Genomic DNA, 23,329 nt, shown 5'->3' with positions numbered 1-23,329 from the left:
GATTTCTGGTAATAAAGCACACTAGATAGTCTAAAAATGTCTCATTACACCCAACTAAAAGTGATATGTGTCAGAAATAACACCTCTAGCACTCACTGGCCTTATGCTTCTAGGTAGGGCAGAGTTTCTCATGTAAGACCAATGATTCTTCCAGGAACAACTAGAAAAGCTAGATTAAACGTACATATTATCTGCTTACAGACATGATACAGTTTCTAAAGCAACAAGGAAGAATGGTAATAAAATTTCAGAGAGAAGAGCCATGAAGTAATGTCCGACCTTCTACAGCCACTTTTCTTAAAGGAAATTGATTAATCCTAAGTATGAGCAAGAGGCTAAAAGCCCAGGCTTTGCCTCAGGAGAGTGCTGCTTCTGATGGGTAGAGAAACCTGTAGACTTCCTGGAAGTTTTATGCAGCTGGAGTGACACAATTGAAGGGCCTCAAACATGAACTGTTTTCTCTTCAAGACAGCTGGAAAGGATGCAGAAATAAACACCTCAGCTGAAAACTAGAGCAAAGCTTTTGGCAGCCTTAATGATAAGACAAAGATTAGAGTTCATGACCTGCCAGGGACAGGAACCCCCAGTGTACACGTCAGGTCCTCAGTGGAAAGCCCTAGAGCACGTGAGTGTAAGAAGAGAGGTGAACCAAAGACAGCTGTGCCAAAACTGCAACCCAGAGTAGTGTCTGCTCAGTCTCTTACTGAGCAAAAGCAAAACTCAGTACCCCCGACTCTTAACTGCTTACCAAGGGGAAGGGTGAAGTTTCCCTGGAGGAAAGCACCGTCAACTGGGCCTCTCCAATGTTTTATGGACAATGTCCAGATCTCAGTTAAAAATTACAAGGCCTGCCAGGGAAAAGGATTACATGGAGTCTATTGAGTCCTAGAGGGAATGAAATATACACCAGAAGCAGACTCACAGCAGAGAAGAACTCTAAAATAACTAATATATATTCAAGAAAAATAGAGGAAAACAAACAATAGAGATTCTTACCAAAGACTCTAAACCTAAAGAAGGAAATTAAATGAAACTGTAAAATGAAAAGGACAATCTCTGAAATCAGGACTTAACAGGTGGGTTCGAGACTAGACAATACACAGTGAAAGAAAGGACTGGTGCCAGGTGTGGTGGCTCAAGCCTGTAATCCCAGCACTTTGGGAGGCCGAGGCGGGTGGATCACGAGGTCAAGAGATCGAGACCATCCTGGTCAACATGGTGAAACCCCGTCTCTACTAAAAATACAAAAAACTAGCTGGGCGTGGTGGCGCGTGCCTGTAATCCCAGCTACTCAGGAGGCTGAGGCAGGAGAATTGCCTGAACCCAGGAGGCGGAGGTTGCGGTGAGCCGAGATCGCGCCATTGCACTCCAGCCTGGGTAACAAGAGCGAAACTCCGTCTCAAAAAAAAAAAAAAAAAAAGAAAAGAAAGGACTGGTGAACTGACCAACAGTAGGAAGTATTCAGATTTTAAAGCACAAAGGGGAAAAAAAAGGGGAAAAGATACCTGTGGTATGTACTGGAACTGTGTAACACTTAATAATACTTAAAGCTCTTTGAGAATAGAGGAGAATAAATATTTGCAGAGAGAACCAAAAAGAATTTTCCAAAACTGATAGGTAACACTATCTCACAGATTTAAGACGTTCTGCACAAAGAAAATCACACATACACACATCAAGATAAAGCTCTTGAAAACCAAAAATGAAAAGAAAATCCTAAAAGTAGTGGGGTGGGCACAGAGCATGGGGGGAAACGTTACCTTCAAAGGCATAACAATAAGACATTTCGTCGACATTTTAGTAGAAATGATGGAGCTAGAAGACAATTGAATATCTTTATAAAAGCTAGAAGTCTACAGCTAGTGACAATAATCTTCTAAAATGAAGGTGAACTAAAAGTGTTTACAGAAGATCTCAATCGCAGCACTAATTTAGTAATTCTAGCCCCAGTGCCATTAGCTGAAGAATGGTCCTCCACAGCGTCCATGCCCTGATCGCTGGAACATGTGAATACATTCTATTACATGGGAAAAGGGAATTTTTTTTTTTTTGAGGAGTCTTGTTCTGTTGCCCAGACTGGAATGCAGTGGCACGATCTCAGCTCACTGCAACCTCCACCTCCAGGGTTCAAGTTATTCTCTTGCCTCAGCCTCCCAAGTAGCTAAGATTACGAGCGCATGCCACATCCAGTTAATTTTTATACTTTAGTAGAGATGGGGTTTCACCATGTTGGCGTGGCTGGTCTCGAACTCCTGATCTCAAGTGATCCACCTGCCTGGGCCTCCCGTAGTGCTGGGATTACAGGCATGAGCCCCGCTGAAAAGGGGGCTTTGGAGATATAATTAATGATACTAATCAACTGACCTTAAAATAGGGAGATTATCCTGAATTATCTGGATGGACTCAATGTAATCACATGAGCCTTCAGCAGAGTCTTCTTCTAGCTGAAGGCAGAAGGGAGATGTGGCAGGAGGAGAAGCTGGACAGATTTCAAGGGTGACAAGGATCTAATGTATTACTGCTGACTCTAAGACATAAAAGTCCATCTGCAAGAACCAGAAGGAGGCCTCTAGGAGCATAAGGATAGTCTCAGCTGGCAGGTATTTAAAGAATAAAGCCATCATCCTCTGACATAGGGCTGGGGTGCCACACGTGCACAGGAGGCTCTTAACACAATGAGACAGAGCTGGGAGGTGGAAGAGAAGGAGAAAGGCCCGGGCGGGCTGGGAGCGTGTGGCTGCCATTGAATATTCTAAAACAGAACTCAAGGAATCAAGCAATTCTAAATTAGAATCTGCATTTACAGGGGATCCTAACAGTGTGTTTGTTAAAATAAAAGGATAGACCACAGGGATGAAGACAGTATTGTACCAGACACGTAGATCAATGATTAGAATAAAAGTTGCGAGCCCAGAAGCAGGTGCGTACACTTAGGGTCAACTGATTGGCAATAAAGGTGCCAACAGAATGTAGTGAGAAAGAAGGTATTTTTAACAAATAGTGTTGGGAAAACTGAGTATTTACAAGCAAAAACACCTCACACCACATGCAAAAGTTAACTCAAAATTTCTCACAGACCTAAATGTGAGAGTTAAAACTAAAAATGTTAGAAGAAATAGGAGTAAATCTTCATGATCCTGGGTCCGGCAACGGTTTCTTAGATCTAATACCAGAAAAACGTGCAACAAGAGAAAAATGACAGCTTAGACTTAATCCAAATTAAAAGCTTTTGTATGTCAAAAGACACCATGAAGAAAGTAAAAATAAACACAAATATTGGGAGAAGATATTTGCAAATCATGTATGTGATACCAAACTTGTATCCAGAATATATAAAGACCTCTTAAAACTCAATGGTTAAAAGATAAGTAGCTAACTATGGCCGGGTGTGGTGGCTCACACCTGTAATCCCAGCAATTTGGGAGGCCGAGGCAGACAGATCGCTTGAGCTCAGGAGTTCAATACCAGCCTGGGCAACATACTGAAACCCCCGTCTCTATTAGAAATATGAAAATTAGCCAGTCGTGGTGGTGTGCACTTGTGGTCCCAGCTACTCGGGAAGCTGAGGCACAAGAATCTCTTGAACCTGTAAAGCAGAGGGGGCAGCAAGCCAAGATCATGCCACTGCACTCAGCCTGGGTGACAGAATGAGACTTCCTCTCACAAAATAAGTAGCTCAATGAAAAATTGGCATAAGCCAAAACACTGAAGAAGAGAACAGATACCAAACAACCACATGAAAAGAAGTTCAGTATCATAGCCATCAAGGAAAATGCAAATTAAAATCATAATAAGCTTTCATATCATTATATTATCTATGCAAATGACTGTAATAAAAAATAGTGACAGCATCAAACGCTGGCCAGGGTGCAGAGAAATAGATCACTCATACATTGCTGGGGAAATTTAAAATGGTAGGGCTACTCTAAGGAAGTTTGACAATTTCTTATGAAAGTAAACATGCAATTACTCTATGACTGAACAGTTGCACTCTTGGGCATTGATCTCAGAGAAATAAAAACTCTGTTCGCACAAAAACCTGCATAGGACTGTTCATAGAAGCTTCATTCACAATTGTCAAAACCTGGAAACAGTTCAGATGTCCTTCCCACTCAGATCCCCCTCAGCGGGTGGATGGTTAAACAAACCATAGAACATTCTACCATGAAATACTTGGCAATGAAAAGATACGGAGTATTGATATATGAACATCTTGGATGAATTTCCAAGGAATTATGTTAACAGGAAAAAAAAAAGCCAATCTCAGATTGCATACTCTATTATTCCATTTATGTGACATTCTTGAAATGACAAAATTATAGAAATGGAAAGCAGACTTGTGGTTGCCAGAGGTTGGGAACGGTGGAGTGGGAGGAGGTAGAATGGAATGGAGCCGGGTGGGGAAGGTAGATGGTGTGGTTATAACACTCAACAGGAGGGACCCTTGTGGAGACAAACCTGTTCTGAATATTGTGGTAACAGATACACAAACCTGTATCAGTGATAAAAACAAAAAGGAATAGAACTCGTCGGGCATGGTAGCTTGCCCCTGTAATCCAGCACTTTGGGAGGCCGATGCGGGCAAACCACCTGAGGTCAGGAGTTCAAGACCAGCCTGGCCAACCATGGCCAACATGGTGAAACCCCCTCTCTACTAAAAATACAAAAATTATCCAGGTGGGCGGCATCTCTACTTGGAAGGCTGAGGCAGGAGAATCACTCGAACCCAAGAGGCAGAGGTTACAGTGAGCCGAGATCATGCCACTGCACTCTAGTCTGGGTGACAGAGGGAGACTCCATCTCAAAAAAAAAAATAATAATGCACAGAACTAAGTAGACATGTTGCACGCGTGCACACACACACACAAGTGTACAAATAAATCAGGAGAAACGAGAGTAAGCCTGGGAGATTGATTCGTTGTTAGTATCTTGACTATGATATGATAAAATATGTCATCCTTGGAAGAAATTGGGCAAGGGATCGCTGTGAATTATTTCTTACACCTGCATGGATTTACAATTACCTTTAATAAATTAAAAATAAATTTTTTAATTTAAAAAATGCAAAAGATTTAAATAAACATTTTCCCCAAGATACACACACGGTCAAAAGCACGTGAAAAGATGCTGCACATCATGTCGCTACGGAAACACGCACTGACAAAATCACAATGAGATGCCAGTTTTTACCTGGCAGAATAGTTATAATTTTTTTAAAAGGCAAGCAATAATAAGTGTTGGCAAAGATGTGGAGAAATCTGAACCTTCCACATCATTTGTAGAAATGGAGAACGGTACAGCCACTCTGGAACATGGGTTAGTAGTTTCTCAAAAAGTGAAACACAGACTTCATATGTGATCCAGCAATCCCACTTCTGTGAATAGCTACCCACCCAAAAGAAATGAAATGAAATGGAAACCTATGTTCCTACAAAGACTTCTAAACAGTTTGGCCTGGTGTGGTTGCTCACTCCTGTAATCCCAGCACTTTGGGAGGCTGAGGCAGGTGGATCACCTGAGGTTAGGAATTTGAGACCAGCCTGGGCAACACGGTGAACCCCTGTCTCTACTAAAAAATATTTAAAAATTAGCAAGGCGAAGTGACACATGCCTGTAATCCCATCTACCTGGGAAGCTGAGGCAGGAGGATTGTTTGAATCTAGGAGGCGGAGGTTGTAGTGAGCCGAGATTACGCCACTGCACTCCAGCCTGAGAGACAGAATGAGACTCTGTTTCAAAGAAAGAAAAAAACAAGCTCTATTCACATTAGCCAAAAAGTGGCAACAATCGACATGTCCATGAACTGGTAAATAGAAAGCAAAATGTTTATGCATATAATGGCGTACTATTTGACAATAAAGAAGAATTAAGCACTAAACACACTAAAAAGTGGAAGAACCTGATGCTCAGTGAAGCAAGCCAGACACAAATGACCACATATTTTATAATTCCATTGATATGAAATGTACAGCAAAGGCAGATTTGTAGAAACAGAGAACAGATGAGTGGTTGCCTACAGCTGGGCATGAAAACTGGGAATGACTGCTAATGAGCAAGAGGCTTCTTTGTAGGGTCATGGAAATGTTCTGAAATCAGATCGTGGTAATAATTGTACAACTCTGTAAATATACTAAAATTCTTTGAACTGTATACTTGAAAGAGATGTATGTTATGCTATGTAGATTATATCTCAATAAAACTGATAAAAATTAAAACGAAGCAAAATTAAGATAAAGTTTGTTTGCAGAACATATTGTAATCGTTGATTGGTTTGCATTCAAACTGTTGAGTATCTGCACATGTGGCATGTAGGTCTCTATTTGTGCTGGGGACAGCCTATCTGCCATTGTTCACTAATAGGACCACAGAGAGCTGAGGAACTAAGCCCTGAGAAGGGGTTGACGGGCTTGAGGGCCATGCCAAGCAGAGTGGGGAAGACACACAGTTCAGAGAAGTTCTAATTATCTCGTTGTAGGTTGTAGTGTTTTACTCCTTCCAGATGCTTAGGATTGTCTTTTATTCAAATCTGCTAACCAGCTGGAAGTATAGACTCTAGGCCAGGTGTGGTCGCTAACCCCTGTAATTCCAGCACTTAGGGAGGCCAAGGTGGGTGGATCACCTGAGATCAGGAGTTCAAGAACAGCCTGGACAACATGGTGAAACTCCGTCTCTACTAAAAATACAAAAATTAGCTGGGCGTGGTGGACACCTGTAATCCCAGCTACTCGGGAGGCTGAGGCAGGAGAATCGCTTGAACTGGGGAGGCGGAGGTTGCAGTGAGCCAAGATTGCATCATCGCACTCCAGCCTGGGTAACAGAGCAAGACTCCATCACAAAAAAAAAAAAAAAAAAAGTATAGACTCTAAGCTGAGAATATACGACAATTAATTTACCTCCACATTGCTTCAATGGCTTTCTTGAATCCTCTCCTAAGCCCAGTGCTATGATTTTAACATGTCCCCTCCAAAATTCAGGTGTTGAAACTTGATGGCCAATGTGATGATATTAAGAGGTGGGGTCTTTAAGAGGTTATTTAAGAAGTAAATCACCCAGTTTGTGATATTTTGTTGCAGCAGCACTAAACAAAGATTTCCAGATTTCCACTTACCTTTTCAGTGACGACGAAGACAACAGTGGCACTCTAGCCACAGCTGGGATCGATGCTTTCTCTTAAGAGTTGAATTTCTGTGTCGGTGCTCTGCTCTCCTCCCAACTCCTGGAGCTCAGCCAAAGCGTTTTATGGTCCATTTTATAAGTCATTGACCTTTTCATGTCTTTTGTAATCAATTCCATGGGTAAGACTAAAAAATAATACATTGAAAGTAAAACCAAAGTAAGTTGCAATTTTGATATAATTCAGCATCTTATGGCCAAAAACTTGGGAACACAAGCAATTATATACAGTTTTCTAATATCTCTATTAACATTACAAGATGATACAAGTTTGGGAAGGGATTACAGCTAAACAAAAGCCATTTTGTGGTTCTGAATATGATTGAACCAGCCCAAGCATTGTATTCCCAGAAAGGAAATGTTTTGTAATGCCTTAATGAAGAGGTAAGCACTCTTTCATGAATCTCTGCTTGGTGGCCCAAGGATCTGAGGGATTACCACCTGGATTTGATGAGTCAGGCTCTAAATACTACAGTGTTCCCGCTGGCCACGTCTGTTGCTCAGATCTCCCCTTTTGTGGCACCCTGGCTAGAGACTCAATTTGGGAAGCTCAGATCCCAGGCTCAGATTTCCCCTGACAGTCCTTTAATTTTTTTGAGTCAGAATCTCACTCTGTCGCCCAGGCTGGAGTGCAGTGGTACAATCTCGGCTCACTGCAACCTCTATCTCCTGAATTCAAGTGAGTCTCCTGCCTCAGCCTCCTAAGTAGCTGGGATTACAGGCAGGTGACACCACGCCCAGCTAATTTTTGTGTTTTTTAGTAGAGATGGGGTTTCACTATATTGGTCAGGCTGGTCTCGAACTCCTGACCTCTGGTGGTCCACCCGCCTTGGCTTCCCGAAGTGCTGGAATTATAGGCATGAGCCTCCACACCCAGCCTGCCAGTCCTTTTCTTTAGGGGATCATCCTATGTACGGGAGGCTGCCATTGCCCAAAACAGAAAGAGAAATCTGCCAATGCATGTGATGTGGGAAGCAGCCGTCAGAGGCTGGCATCGCTGACTCTGTGGGTAAGCCACCTGCCTGGATTTTCTTTAGTTCCCTCCAGATCCCTTCTCCCCGGCTTTCTCTGGCTGCCACGGGAGGCACCCACAGGCTCTCTTACCCTCTGACTTCCAGCTGGACCTAGCTGATGGGAGAAATTGGCAGAAGCTGGGAGGCCGGGAGGAGAAGAAACGGGGTACTCTTCCTCACTCTTCCTAGGCAGGCCTCAGGGTGGGCAGTAGCGGGGTTCCTCTCCCCGGGGCTGGGCTGCTCTCCAGGGACCTTTTCTGTACTGGCTGGTCTTGCCGGGTTAGTAGCCACTCTTCCCGTGCTCCTTCAGGCCTAGGAGAGGGTAAGGAGCTGCAGCTGTGGCCTCCCCAGGGCACTCCACTGCCCCGTGTTAGTTTCTCTTAGTCCTGCCCCTCCTTTGTAAATAGACCCTTCATGAAACCTGCTTCCACCACCCCATTTGTGAGTGCCTTCTGTTTCCTGACAAGCTCCAAGCAGTTACTGGGAGCAGCCACTGGTGAGAAAAATGGGGAAGCACTGGAAAAGGATTTAACATTTCATTTTATTTTATTTTATCCTGCTGTCAATTTTTTTTAATATTTAAAAATGAGCAAGAGTTACTTTGGTGATGAAACACACACTCAAATGTACATACACACTCAAAAAAACAAGCAAAACCTAAAAGTAAATATTACACCTAATAGAATGCAGTAGGATATGTACCTATTTCTTTCACTAGGAGGAGTTTAGACAAAGATAGACTGTGTTCTACATGATAAAGATTTCACTGTAAGAGTATGTGTTTGTGTCATATTGTTAAAAATCTTCTCTTAAGTCTCTAAAAATGAAATTCATCACCAAGTATGAATTCATGAACAAAGTGAAAATTTTAAAGTAGAGATTAGAAAACAAAAAATTGGCCGGGCGCAGTGGCTCACGCCTATAATCCCAGCACTTTGGGAGGCCGAGGCGGGTGGATCACGAGGTCAAGAGATTGAGACCATCCTGGTCAACATGGTGAAACCCCGTCTCTATTAAAAATACAAAAAATTAGCTGGGCATGGTGGCGCGTGCCTGTAATCCCAGCTACTCAGGAGGCTGAGGCAGGAGAATTGCCTGAACCCAGGAGGCAGAGGTTGCGGTGAGCCGAGATCGTGCCATTGCACTCCAGCCTGGGTAACTCCATCTCAAAAAAAAAAAAAAAAAAAAAAGAATTTCAGATTGCATTAAAATGATACAATATTAGGCTGGGCATGGGGGCTCATGCCTGTAATCCCAGCACTTTGAGGGGTTGAAGCAGACAGATCACTGGAGGCCAGGAGTTCAAGACCAGCCTGGCCAACATGATGAACCTTCATCTCAACTAAAAATACAAAAATTAGCCAGGCGTGTTGGCACATGCCTGTGATCCCAGCTACTCAGAAGGCTGAGTCAGGAGAATTGCTTCAACCAAGGAGGCAGAGGCTACAGTGAGGCAAGATCATGCCACTGCACTCCAGCCTGGGTGACAAAGCGAGACTCCATCTCAAAAAAAAGTGGTGGGGGGAGAAAACACACTGTAAGACCATGATAATCCCAGCACTTTGGGAGGCCCACATGGGCAGATCATTTGAGGTCAGGAGTTCAAGACACGCTTGGCCAACATGCTGAAACCCCATCTCTACTAAAAACACAAAAATTAGCTGAATGTGGTGCTGGGCACCTGTAATCCCAGTTACTTGGGAGGCTGAGGCAGGAGAATTGCTTAAACCCAGCAGACCGAGGCTTCAGTGTGCCAAGATTGCACCACTGCATTCCAGCCTGGGCAACAGAATGAGATTTCATCTCTCTCTCTCTCTCTCTCTATATATATATTCATCTCTCTCTCTATATATATATATAAAATATATATAAATAATATATATTTATATATTTAATATATATTAAGAATATATAATATATATTATATTTTATGAATATTATATAAAATATAAAATATTATAATATATATATTATATTCTCTATAGAGAGATATATATATATATTTATCTATATATATAGATATTCATCTCTACATATAGATATATATTTTATCTATATATAGAGAGAGATGAATATCAATATATATAGATATATATATAGAGAGATGAATATCTATCTATATATAGAGATGAATATCTATATATAGAGAGAATATAATATATATTATAATATTTTTATATATTATATTTTATATAATATTTATAAAATATATATTCTCAATATATATTAAATATATAAATATATAATATGTTATATATTTATATATAATTTTATATATATAAACTATTATAATAATCTAAAAAGATTATTCCAAAAAATGCATTTGCTAGGGATTTAGTGACACATCAGCATTTAGATGCAGCTAGATGAGGTATTCTCCCCTAAACCATGTCTGTGTAAAACACATGCTTATTTTGAAAGCAATAGCAACATTTTCCTAATGTTCTTTCTCATACATAATTTATAAAAACGTTTATTGATGACTAAATATAAAATTAGATCTGTGACTTTACGTAGCAAAGCATTTTTAAAATAAGCCTTAGCAATGCATATTTACAATAAAAAAAAAACTTGACTTAATATATGAGGGCATTATCAAATACTGATTCTCTAACAAAAAATTAGAAACAACCTAAATGAGCATTTGTAGTCAAATGGCCAAATATACTTCCACCATGCAATGCTATGGAGCAGTTACAAGAAAGAACTAGACCTGTGTGTAGTACAGTGAAAAGATCGTAAAACAAATGTGAATGAAAACAGCAAAATCCATCTTCCCATAATGTGCCTTTGTGAAAAACAAAATCCACAAACAATAAGTTCTTTTTGTTTCTTAAGAAACATGATACAGTATTCGTATGAGCCAGGCACTCTCTTGGCACTTGATAGATATTAACTCATAATTTTCAGAGCAGCCTCGCCATGGAGTCTGTAACGTAGATTTCCTTGAGATGAGGAAACTGAGGCTCAACAAGGGGAAGTTACTTGCCCAAGACCACTGAGCTTGTAGGAGGAGGCACCTGAATCAAAACCAAGGTGTGCAGACTCCATGGTCCATGCTCCTGACTACTGCCTCTCATGATGCTGGGAAAGATGGACGCTGGCTGCAAGATTTAGGAAACGCCTGAGCAAAATGCTGCTGGAGTTAACCACATAAGTGACTTACGACGTCTTCTCATAAGCCGTTAGTCATTCTCTTCCCTTCCCCAGGCCAGATCTTCTGGGGGTAAATAGTGAATGTCTTCTTCCTTTTGAAAAGAGCAGTGGGACAGTTGGCAGACTGTTACATCTTGGAAGAAATAACGTCATCTGTTGTAGATTTCCATTCATATGGTGAGTAACTATGGGGCTCTGCTGCCCTCATGACCTCCCCAAAGCCCCACCTCCCAATATTATTGGAGGACCCAGATGTTTGTTCTCTTACACGTACTGTCCTGGAAAGAACACTGAATGTGGAGTCAGAAAAGCTAAGTCTGCGTCCTGGCTCTAGCACTTAAAAGCTGGTGGGATAAGTCACCAGAGTCAGGCATAAAGACGTCTGGCTGGATACATCCTCCCCGAACTTCAGTAGAGAAGAGGATGATATGCTCCTTTATCAGTCATGGAAGCCAGGTTTTTGTTGTTGTTATTGCTGTTGCTTGTTGAATTTAAATAGGAGTCTGCCATTATCCCTCACTAAACAAATGTTTAATGAGTGTCCAGCTAGGTTGGAAAAAGGAATTTACAGTGTAGATGGGAGAGATGAGACCTATGTACCTGAAATAAAAGCCAAAATTTAAAATAATGATATGGTCTTCATTGTGTGGAAGAAGGTGTTGTTACTGTGTGGTTTTTTTGTTTGGTTGGTTTTGTTTTTGAGATAGAGTCTCACTGTCACCAGGCTGGAGTGCAGTGGCACAGTCTCAGCCCACTGCAGCCTCAATCTCCTGGCCTAAGTGATCTTCCCACCTCAGCCTCCCAAGTAGCTGGGACCACAGGGGTCCACCACCACCCCTGGCTAATTTTTATTTTTTATTTTTTGAGATGGAGTTTCACTCTTGTTGACCAGGCTGGAGTGCAATGTCGTGATCTTAGCTCACTGCAACATCCGTCTCCTGGCTTCAAGTGATTCTCTTGCCTCAGCCTTCCCAAGTAGCTGGGATTACAGGCATGCTCTGCTATGCCCGGCTAATTTGTTTTGTATTTTTAGTAGAAATAGGGTTTCTCCATGTTAATCAGGCTGGTCTCGAACTCCTAACTTCATGTGATCCACCCACCTCAGTCTCCCAAAGTGCTGGAATTAAAGGCGTGAGCCACCACGCATGGACAATTTTTAAATGTTTTTTTGTAGAGACAGTGTCTCACTGTGCTGCCCAAGCTGGTTTCAAACCTCTGGACTTGAGTGATCCTCCTGCCTTAGCCTCCCAAAGTGCTGGAATTACAGGTGTGAGCCACTGCACACAGCCCAGTATCATTAAAATTTCAGAACAAAAGAACAGCGAGGACTTAAGTAGCCAGAACAAGAAACATTTGCTGGGTGCTGTGGTCTGAATGTTTGTGTTCCCCCAGAATTCACATGTTGAAATCCTAGCTTCCAGTGCAATAGCATTTGGAGCTGGGGCTTTGGGAGCTGATTAGATCATGAGGGCAGAACCCCTCATAAACAGGATTTGTGACCTCATAAAAGAGACTCTAGGGAAACCCCTCACTCCTTCCACCACGTGAGGACACCATGAGAAGGCTTTCTGGACTATGAACCAGGAAGAGGGGCCTCACCAGATACTGAATCTGCCAGCCCCTTGCTCTTGGACTTCCCAGCCTCCAGAACTGTGAGAAGGAAATGTCTGTTGCTCTGTCTGGGATTCTGTTGTAGCAGCTTGAACGAACAAAGACATTGGACCCTGAGGGATATGAACAGCAGTGTGCAAATGGCAAGGTATTTTGCAAGAAGGAAAAATACAGGAAGTAGTAACACAATTTGCAGCTGGGTTGATGAGGAGATGAGCTCTTAGTATTAGAGCTCAAGCTCCCTGCATGGCATCTTTATGACCTGTACAACCACCCACCCACCCACAAGCACCTGGCAAGGTATAGGCCTTAGCTGACGTGTTCTGAAATGTGACTCAAGCCCAGGGATGACATTGGCGCTATGCTACAGAAGGTCTTGGAAGCCAGGTAGAGGAATTTGGACCTGATTCTTGAGCAAATGGAGAAATAAATGCGTTGACTGGGGACAGATGATGTTCCATGACTACAAAATGGTCTTTAGGGGTGACTCCCAGACAGACCAGGGACAGGAGGATGTCAGGCATGTGTCATTATAAAAGGAACTGGCTCTGAAGAGACCTCCTATGGATTACATACAAGTGGAAAGGTGCAATAAATCCACCCTCAACAGTGGCCACACCAGCCAACACAAAAATTAGTGTACACGTTTACTGTGAAATCCTCAAGCCCGTATTTCTCCTGCTAGAATGGGCAGAAACAAATTGCTGTCCATGTTCAGAGAATTACTGAAATGTTCATCTAATAGGGAGCTTCCCTTGGAGGGAAGAACTGATTATTTAAAACATATAAATCTGCATGTATTATAGAAATACTCTACATTTTCTGATCATTTTGGTGCTGAGATTATTGACTTCAATAGAGTTGTACACCAGTTCACCTGCCTTTACTGAGATCATTATCATAATAACCTTATATAGAACTTCAATCAACTTATTTAATGTTTTCTGACCTTGCCATCTAATTTATTTTATTTTATTTTTTTTAGAGACAGGGTCTGACTCTGTTGTCCAGGCTGGACTGCAGTCGTGTGATCACCGCTCACTAAAGACTCAGACTCCTGGGCTCAAGTGATCCTTCCACGCAGTCTCCTGAGTCCCTGGGGTTACAGGTGTGAGCCACTGTGCCCACACGACAATTTCTGTATCATTTACAATACAGAGAAAACGTTCCCCCTAGAAACCGCTTTTCATAACATTTCCCAATCAACACATTCGCAAAGCCACCATGAGCTCCTGTGACTGAGTCTAAGATGGACCAGATTCCGACGGCTTGGGAACAAGGTGGGACCTTCACGTCTCCTGATGGAGGAAGCTCTTTCAGCATCTCTTTCCCCCGTGAGATTGAACATAAAGCCTGTGAGAGCTCCTTCTCAATATGTTCACGCTGTGCAGGCGCCTTTCTGAAACAAGGCACCTTATCAGTCAACGACCTTGGTGCAGTTTCATTACACGGCAGTTTTGCACTGTGCTCCCTCAAAGCCCATAACCTTAGAGAACACGTGGTAGAGGCTGGTTTACCCTGAGGCAAAACAAGCTCACCTGCCCAAGGATTTTAAAGACATAAAACTGCTTAACTGTTGTTTTTGCTTTGTCTAACTATCGATTCATGCTTTAATCAGAAGCACTGGAGTAAACCCACTTTGAGGTCAGGTTTCAGCTAAAAGTTTCACTTGAAATCACTGTAAGTTTGGACCTACTTAATTGGAATTGAACACCCATTTATGAAATCCATTTAATTCTGAGGACGTTAGGTTCCTGCCCTGTGCTTGGTGGGAGGGCAGTCTGGGCTCCTCCCTGACGACCCAATGACCTTGAACCGACCTGTTCCTTCCTTCTGAGTCCCCAGCTGACAGCAACTCTTTTCACAGGTTCCTTCATTTCGTTAATGTTTTCCTACCTTCTCAATTTCTTTTTTTTTTTTAACAGTTTGCTTTCTGAGTTCAGTTTTTCCTCAGCAAAAATACTTTCTTCCCAACATTCATGAGGAAGTTTTAAGTGTGAATCCAAAGTTAGACCCCCCAAAAAATTGATCAAATCTAACATCAGAAATATTGGCCGAGTTTTCCTGAATCAAGACGGTTCTTCGTATACCACAGTCACAGCAACATCACACGCACACCCGTTCACAAACACAGTGTGCAACTCCCTTACTGTAGAACAGATTCAGCCCTCCTCACAGGAGTATACGGTCTAGTTAGAGGAGCAAAAATAAAATGCTCTACACGTTTGCAGCAGGACTACGTCTCAAGGATGCATTTTTCTTGCACACTGGAATGTGTACAAAATACAGCTTTATTTTTCTTTAACTCAATTGTTTTATCTTCCAAGCCACCATCACACCATCACCATTACATCAGAGGGATAGAAATGACATCTCATTCTGCACCCCTTTTTGTTTCCGAGATGGAGTTTCGTTCTCATCCCCCCAGGCTGGAGAGCAATGCTGCAGTCTCGGCTCACTGCAACCTCTGCCTCCCAGGTTCAAGTGATTCTTTTGCCTCAGCCTCTCAAGTAGCTGAGATTACAGGCACACACCACCACGCCCAGCTAATTTTGTATTTTTGGTAGAGACGGGGTTTCACCATATTCGTCAGGCTGGTCTCAAACTCCTGACTTCAGGTGATCCGTCAGCCTCAGCTTCCCAAAGTGCTGGGATTACAGGTGTGAGCCATCGCGCTTGGCCATCCTGCCCTTTGTCCCAGGTTGTACCTAGGTTTGGGGTGGGGCAGAGGGGTCATGCCAAGGTATCCTGAAGTGGAGGAGGGTCCAGCAGGCCATCGCTGTCACCTCTCCACACAGACATCAGCTTAGACGTGGGTTTCCCTGCCAGGCCTTTGGTCTTTGGTCTACACAGGTCATCACAGAGACAGTTTGCCTTTCAATCTACTGGAGGCTCTTCTCCTATGACCCATGGGACCCTTGTGGGCACACAGGAATTATCCTGCTGTTTCAATGGCATGCTGAGGTGTAGGAAACTCTCTGTTACTAAGACCAAGTAACTCTCCGTTACTCGGGGATCTGGTGATTCCCCTGGGAGCCCGACTCCTCCCCACCCTCTGACACATGGACTTGGCTCTGGGCTTGCTGCTGCCCCAAACCCTGATCAGAGACACAGACCAGGGCTCTCCTTTCTGAAACCCACCAACCTCGATGCTCTCCATGCTCCCTGTTATCTTCATTCTACTCCCATTAAGGATAAACTTGATCTTGTACTTTTTAAAAACAGCGGAAGTAGACATCACATTGCAATGCTATTTCTATTCCAGTGAGACATTTAAAAGATAAATACAATTGCTGTATGTGTAAGCTATCTGGAATACTTTTACAATACTCTGGAAATCCAATCTTATACAACTACTTAAACTTTAAAAATCCTGGGAGTATCAACTTAATTATCTGCAAGAAGCTAAACCATTTTCTAAAATATTTTTAAAGGTTGTTTGACCAAAAAGTGTGAAGATCAGCTACTCTAGAAACCAAAAGAAATGGTTAATCATGAATGGAACTTAGGGAAGAGTTGCATATGAGATGGATCTTGAAAACTGAGTCAGACACTGCAGGCTAGACATGATTAGGAAGGGAAGGTCAAGAGAGGTGACCTTCAGAGTCTCAGAGGAATGAAAAGACAGGTGTGTTTAGGAATCTCTGAGTAGCTAGTGTCACTGCCGTGTGGATGGTATGCACGTGGTCGGGTTTTGCCACACTGATGAGCCTGGACTTGTTCCTTGGGCAAAAGGGAGAAATGACTATATCTTATCAAGATGGGTAACCCTGAACAAACACTGAGAGGACACTGGTTAAAACTTCTAGAAACGGCCAGGTGCGGTGGCTTACACCTGTAACCCTAGCACTTTGGGAGGCCGAGGTGGGTGGATCACCTGAGGTCAGGAGTTCAAGACCAGCCTGGCCATCGTGGTGAAACCCCATCTTTAAAAACAAAAGCAAAAACAAAAACTTCTAGAAACTTCTAGAAACATAAACCTCTTCCTTTAGATACTGGGAGAGCCCTGCCCAGGCTATGCACGGAGCCCTCACTCATTGGCTGGCTGGCCCTGCCCAGCGTGCGGCCATGCCACCCACATCCATCTGTTGCCCCTGCTGTTGTCCTCTACCTGCTCTTCACACCCTGCTCCCTACACACAGAGCTCAACCAACTTTTTGGGGGGAGAAAAATCCATATTATCTGTCCCCAGGACGGGGTCATTCCTTCTGCAAATATTCCTGAGGCTGCCTTCCAACCTGCTTACGCCTCTGTCTCAGCTGCACTGAAGTCTGTTTCCTCTCTTCCTCAACACTTGCCAAAGTAGCTCCCTCATGTCTCAAGATAAGACAAAAGCCAAAAACAATTAAAATTAAGTCAGACCCCGCCATGTTTTATTCCACATATATTTAAAACTTAACTACATCAAGTTAAAGTTCAAGTCTTTACAATTAAGTTTCTGGTTTCTGGCCGTTCATTTTTTTTTTTTTTTTTTTTTTTTGAGATGAGATCTCGCTCTGTTGCCCAGGCTGAAGTGAAGTGGCACAATCTCAGCTCACTGCAACCCCCATCTCCCAGATTCAAGTAATCCTCTTGCCTCAGCCTCCCAAATAGCTGAGATTACAGGCATGCACCACCACAGCCGGCTGTTGGGATTCCCCCCACTCTATCCAGTCTTTGATCTGTGATCTGGAACGTTCTCTCCATGCGGGGCACCCTTTTGGGTCCTGCACAGTTTCATGCCACCTCTTCCTCCAGTAGTGAATCTTCTCAACCACGGAGGGCTAGGCCGGGTGCCGTGGCTCACGCCTGTAATTCCAGCACTTTGGGAGGCCGAGGGATCACGAGGTCAGGAGATTGAGACCATCCTGGCTAACACAGTGAAGCCCCATCCAACTAAAAGTTCAAAAATTAGCCGGGCGTGGTGGCACACGCCTGTAGTCCCAGCTACATGGGAGGCTGAGGCAGGAGAATTGCTTGAACCCAGGAGGTGGAAGTTGCAGTGAGCCAAGATCACACCACTGCATTCCAGCCTGGGTGACAGAGTGAGATTCTGTCACAAAAAAGGAAAAAGAAAAAGTGGAGAGCTGCCTATTATAGCACCTCCTTAGCTTGGGGGATATTTTATGCCTCTTACCTTTCTAAAAATCATTCACATTTTATCTCCCACTGTGACATAAAGGTTTTCTGCCCTCTTAAGTGGACTTCAAGATGAGCGAATGAGAGAGAAATGGAAGGGCTGGGGAGCTGTCTTCACGGAGCCGCCATAAGCAAATCATAGAGGCTGTGTCTGCTCTGCCTACACCCACGTTTGGAAAGCATGGTCTCCCTCTTTAAGCCACATGTCTCAAATGGGCTCTGCTTTCAATCGGGTGCTGTTCTGAGTCGCGTGGCCTCTCCAAGCCAGACTGTTCCTCGGTGAAATGAGGCCTCTGTACCAGCTGGTTATTGGACCTGCTCTCCCGGGCCACTTAAGTATGTGGATTCCCAGGCCCCACCTCCTGGTGCACATGGTCAAGAACATGAGAACCCCTGACCTGGGTGACCTCTAGGACTCCCTCGAGCTGTGATATACCACAAATCTGTGACAAAACAGTGTGGCCTGTGTCGTCAGAACAGAGCGCCTCTCTCATGCCTTCTCTCTCCTGACCCACTCACGCTCCCTCCTCCCGAGGCCCCCATTTATGGCCTGGCCTTGATCCTGTCCCCTCCCAGGGACAAGCTCTCCACAACACTGCTGACCTGACACTGGAGCCTGAAGCCAATCAAGAGAATGCAGAAAGAAGCGGAGTCGAGGCTGATACTCCAAAATCCAGAAGGATTTTCTTGGTCCTCCTTTAAAATAAAACAAAATTGCCATGTATCAAGAAAAATGAATCAATGTAAACAAAACCAAAACGTCTTAGCTCTTTGTCACTGCATTAAAACACACTTTATAAGACCAACTACCTTAACTATGCTTTAAGATATATTTCCTGTTGTTTAGAACACTCCTTTTTTAAACGTGTTTTTGGATAAAAAGCTTTGTAACAGCATATTTCAGTCTAAAAATATAAATACTTTCCTTTAGGAAGTCACCACTCCCTTCCCCTCACATATTTGAGGAAATACTGCAGATCTAACTGTAATCATGCTGAAAAAAAAAAAAGAAAAGGAAACCCAGCCACAAAACAAATCCCTTTCCAATGTTTCCACGGGAGCGAATAAACAGCCAATGCCAAGACGATGCGAGGTGGGTGGGGGCCTGGCTCTCCCCCGTGTCATGCACTACCTTCCGTTTTCTGCCACTTGGAGAATGTTAAATAAATCTACATGCAAATTAACAAAGAGCCCTTTCATTCTCGGGACGTACAAAAACGCAGGATTAAGCCTGAAGTTTTGAGTTCCTTTTACCTTCCATCGGCTGAATGGGCTACAGGAATTCACTTAATAGGCTTTTGGAATGATCCTTCGTGGCAAACCCGACCGTGACCGCCACCGGGCCAGCTTCAGTGGGACCTCTCCGTCCTCCTGACTGCTCCCGTGCCCCAGCTTGTCTGGACGTGATGATCTGAAGTCAGTACAGAGGTGGGTCCTGGAGGGAGTGCTGACTACGATCTCTTTTCTTCTGCACATTTCAAAGAATGGCAAAGCACTTTCGAAAACGATTGCTTTCAGACTTCACGCTGCTTAAACCACAGGTACACATGGTTCGCCCGTGTGATTGTTCAAGCCCTTAAGTCAACACAACAAGAATTTACAAGGTGCTAGCTGGATGCACAGCACTATTAACAGCAAAAGTGAACACACACACACAATGTTCATATTGTCTGTCAAAGAGTTTTATATCCAATTAGGTAAGTCATTATTAATAAGCGTTACACAACGGAAGGACAACATACTATGAATGCAATAAACTAATAACATCTGCAATATCACCTGAAAGTATCCCGTTTGGGTTGAGTGTTTGGGGAAGGCTATTGCAGAATCAACAAAACAGAGTAGCAGTTAGTATATCTTGAACTTTGATTGCAAACTGCTTGCCCAGAGCTTGGCTCCAGCACTTAGGAGCTACGGGAGGGACCTAGGCCAAAACACTTAATCGATTTTGGCCTTAGTTTTCTCATCTGTCCAATGGGGATAATACACATTCCTATCTCAGAAGGTTCTTATAAGAAATACACATACATGGCCAGGTGCAGTGGCTCACGCCTGTAATCCCAACACTTTGGAAGGCTGAGGTGGGTGGATCACCTGAGGTCAGGAGTTTGAGACCAGCCTGATCAACATGGAGAAACCTTGTCTACTAAAAATACAAAATTAGCCGGGCATGGTGGCTCATGTCAGTAATCCCAGCTACTTGGGAGGCTGAGGCAGGAGAATGGCTTGAACCCAGGAGGCGGCGGTTGCGGTGAGCTGAGATAGTGCCATTGCACTCCAGCCTGAGCAACAGGAACAAAACTCCGTCTCAAAAAACAAAACAAGGAAAAGAAAGAAAAAAAACAAAAAGAGATACATATACACACACACACACATATTTATTCACCTATTTACAGTCCTTTTCCTCACTAGAATATAAACCCCATGACACTAGGAAACACTGATTGCTGCTTTAATCAACTTAACCAAGCTGGAGCTGCATTCCCAGCATTCTCTTTCCTGCACGTGGCTGTGTTAGGGTTGACCACAAGAGAATTTTGCCCAGTATTTGGGAGACAAAAGCAGTGACTCTGCCATGTATATTTTTTTTCTTGAGATGAGAGTTTTGCTTTTGTTGCCCAGGCTGGAGTGCAATGGTGCAGTCTCGACTCACTGCAACTTCCACCTCCCTGGTTCAAGCAATTCTCCTGCCTCACTCTCCCGGGTAGTTGGGATTACAGGTGCCTGCCATAACACCTGACTAATTTTTTGTATCTTTAGTAGAGACGGGGTTTCCCCATGTTGGCCAGGCTGGTCTCGAACTCCTGACCTCGTGATCTGCCCACCCTCGCCTCCCAAAGTGCTGAGATTACAGGCATGAGCCACTGTGCCCAGCCAACTCTGCCATATTTTTATGCTGTGAAGGTCAGTGTAGGCTCCGGGCAGTGTGGGAGCTGCCACAAACATTGTCACTGATGTACAAGCACATATCCTGTCCCACGGCCACCAGCCAGGCTCCTGCTTCCCCAGTTCCCACAAGAAGGTCCCTGCAGCTCCTCTGAGTCCCAGGCCAGGTGTGTGTGCAGCTCCTCAATGAAGGCCCCGCGGCTCCTACTGATCAGTGTCACCATGTTGGAGTCAGTGAGGCAGACACAGGTTCCAGTTTGTTCTTGTGGGTCCCAGTTATTCCTGTGGCTTCCCGGGTGTTCTAGTGGGTCACCGTCTGTCCTTGCTGATGCCATTTCACACCTGGCTTTTCTTCCCTGAGTGGGTAACCTACAAAGAATTCATCACCCGACGAAGAGGCGATAGCCTTGCACAGACTCCTCTGGTAACTCCCGCAGCTGTGTAATATCTAATCCCCAAAATAAATCCATTATTCTGTATCACTTCTAGTGATTCAGCGTCTCTGGCTGAACCTTGCCTAATATGGAAATCCGTGCAGAAATCATTTCAGAGGATGTGCTCTCGGAACCAGTTCCAGGCTATCTGAAGTTGGACCTCTGATCTGATTGGCTTTTAAAGCATTCGTGGTCCCATTTCCATTGGTAAAGACAGTAATGGTCATACATAAAAAGGAATGGCAAGTTATTTTAATTATTACCTGTAGACACTTGTCATCAAGTGTCTTTGGAAAGCAAGGTTTCAGGTTGGGTGTGGTGGCTCATGCCTGTAACCCCAGCACTTTGGGAGCCCAAGGCAGGTGGATCACCTGAGGTCAGGAGTTCAAGACCCTGGCCAACATGGTGAAACCCCATCTTTACAAAAATACAAAAATTAGCTGGACCCGGTGGTGGGTGCCTGTAGTCCCAGCTACTCTGGAGGCTGAAGCAGGAGAATCACTTGAACCCAGGAGGCAGAGGTTGCAGTGAGCCGAAATCATGCTATTGCCCTCCAGCCTGGATGACAGAGTGAGACTCCATCTCGGAAAAAAAAAAAAAAAAAAAAAAGGAAAGGAAAATTTCAGGATGACTACGTAGCTCTTAACATAGAACACTTTATCACTGTACACGTAATGGGGTTGCTTGCTTGTTCTGAAGTGTTCTGCAGTACTTGGAGAAAGAAAATGATGAGCTTAGGGCTTTAAATTCCCAACTCAATGTTTGGCTAAAGGACCAGAAATCCTCTGTGACTTCCCTCCCCCTCACCAAAAAAAAAGGCATTTTTTTCTTGTAGCCATAGAGTCAAGATTTCTGAAAATCAGACCCGAAGTCCAATTCAATTGAATTTAACTTTACAGGATCTCCTTTGCTAAAGTTAAGGCCATGATTGGAAAGGAGAGGGACTCTAAAATTTGGGAAGGGGGTACACAGGCATATTCAGTGCCGCAGGGGGCCTTGAGTCCCCAGATCTGCCAAGGCTTCCTTGCTGGTAGAAGCAGCCCTTTCTAGCCTGGCTAAGGAGATTGTTGTCCTCATGGCTGAAGGTCCTGTAATGGTCTCCTCCAAAGTGGTTGCCTTACAAAAGACTTGTGACACTCCTTAGGAGGAGCAGTGGGTCAGGGTCCGCCCCACCCTCACCCCTGTTTCTCATTGATTCTAGAACAGACTCAAATTGCAGAGTCTCCAACAGGTACAAAATATAAACCATAAGGTTATAATACATCAGTTTACATCAACTGAAACCAGAAAGACATGTGTAGGAACTCAATAAAAATGCTGGATCAGAATGGAAGGAATACAGTGTTGGACTGGACTCAATTGTTTAATATAAATATATAATAAGGTATAATATAAAACTGAAACAGACTCTTGATTCAATTCATTAGCTCAAGTGGCTAGGAGTGGCGCTAATATTTTTACTTGATTGACTGAAACTGGACCCAAGGGGCTACACTAAAACTTTAAAGAAATAGCAAAGAGAGGCCGGGCGCGGTGGCTCACACCTATAATCCCAGCACTTTGGGAGGCCGAGGCGGATGGATCACGAGGTCAAGAGATCAAGACCAACGTGGTCAACATGGTGAAACCCCGTCTCTACTAAAAATACAAAAAATTAGCTGGGCATGGTGATGCGTGCCTGTAATTCCAGCTACTCAGGAGGCTGAGGCAGGAGAATTGCCTGAACCCAGGAGGCGGAGGTTGCGGTGAGCCGAGATCGCACAATTACACTCCAGCCTGGGTAACAAGAGCGAAACTCCGTCTCAAAAAAAAAAAAAAAAAAGAAATAGCAAAGAGAACACTTCAGGTACAGAATAAACATCAGAGGGGGAAAGGTAATACTTCTTTTAAACATGTTTGGGTATAAGAATGAATGAAAAGGAATTGGTTATTTTCTTT

At 43.7% G+C, this 23,329-nt stretch overlaps 1 long non-coding RNA gene across 1 annotated transcript; it reads right to left on the bottom strand.

Annotated features, from left to right (window-relative positions):
• Positions 1-6,899: 6,899 nt before the first annotated feature.
• Positions 6,900-11,452, bottom strand: LOC141583920 (uncharacterized). Its single transcript, XR_012516754.1, has 3 exons — positions 11,353-11,452; positions 8,278-8,498; positions 6,900-7,301 (listed from the first exon to the last, which is right to left on the bottom strand). It is a non-coding gene; the product is annotated as an uncharacterized LOC141583920 (long non-coding RNA).
• Positions 11,453-23,329: the final 11,877 nt, after the last annotated feature.

This window comes from Saimiri boliviensis, chromosome 3 (assembly GCF_048565385.1).
Source record: "Saimiri boliviensis isolate mSaiBol1 chromosome 3, mSaiBol1.pri, whole genome shotgun sequence".
Taxonomy (NCBI): Eukaryota; Metazoa; Chordata; class Mammalia; order Primates; family Cebidae; genus Saimiri; species Saimiri boliviensis.
Note: the sequence above shows the minus strand (reverse complement) of the source record. Positions and strands in the feature narration are given on the sequence as shown.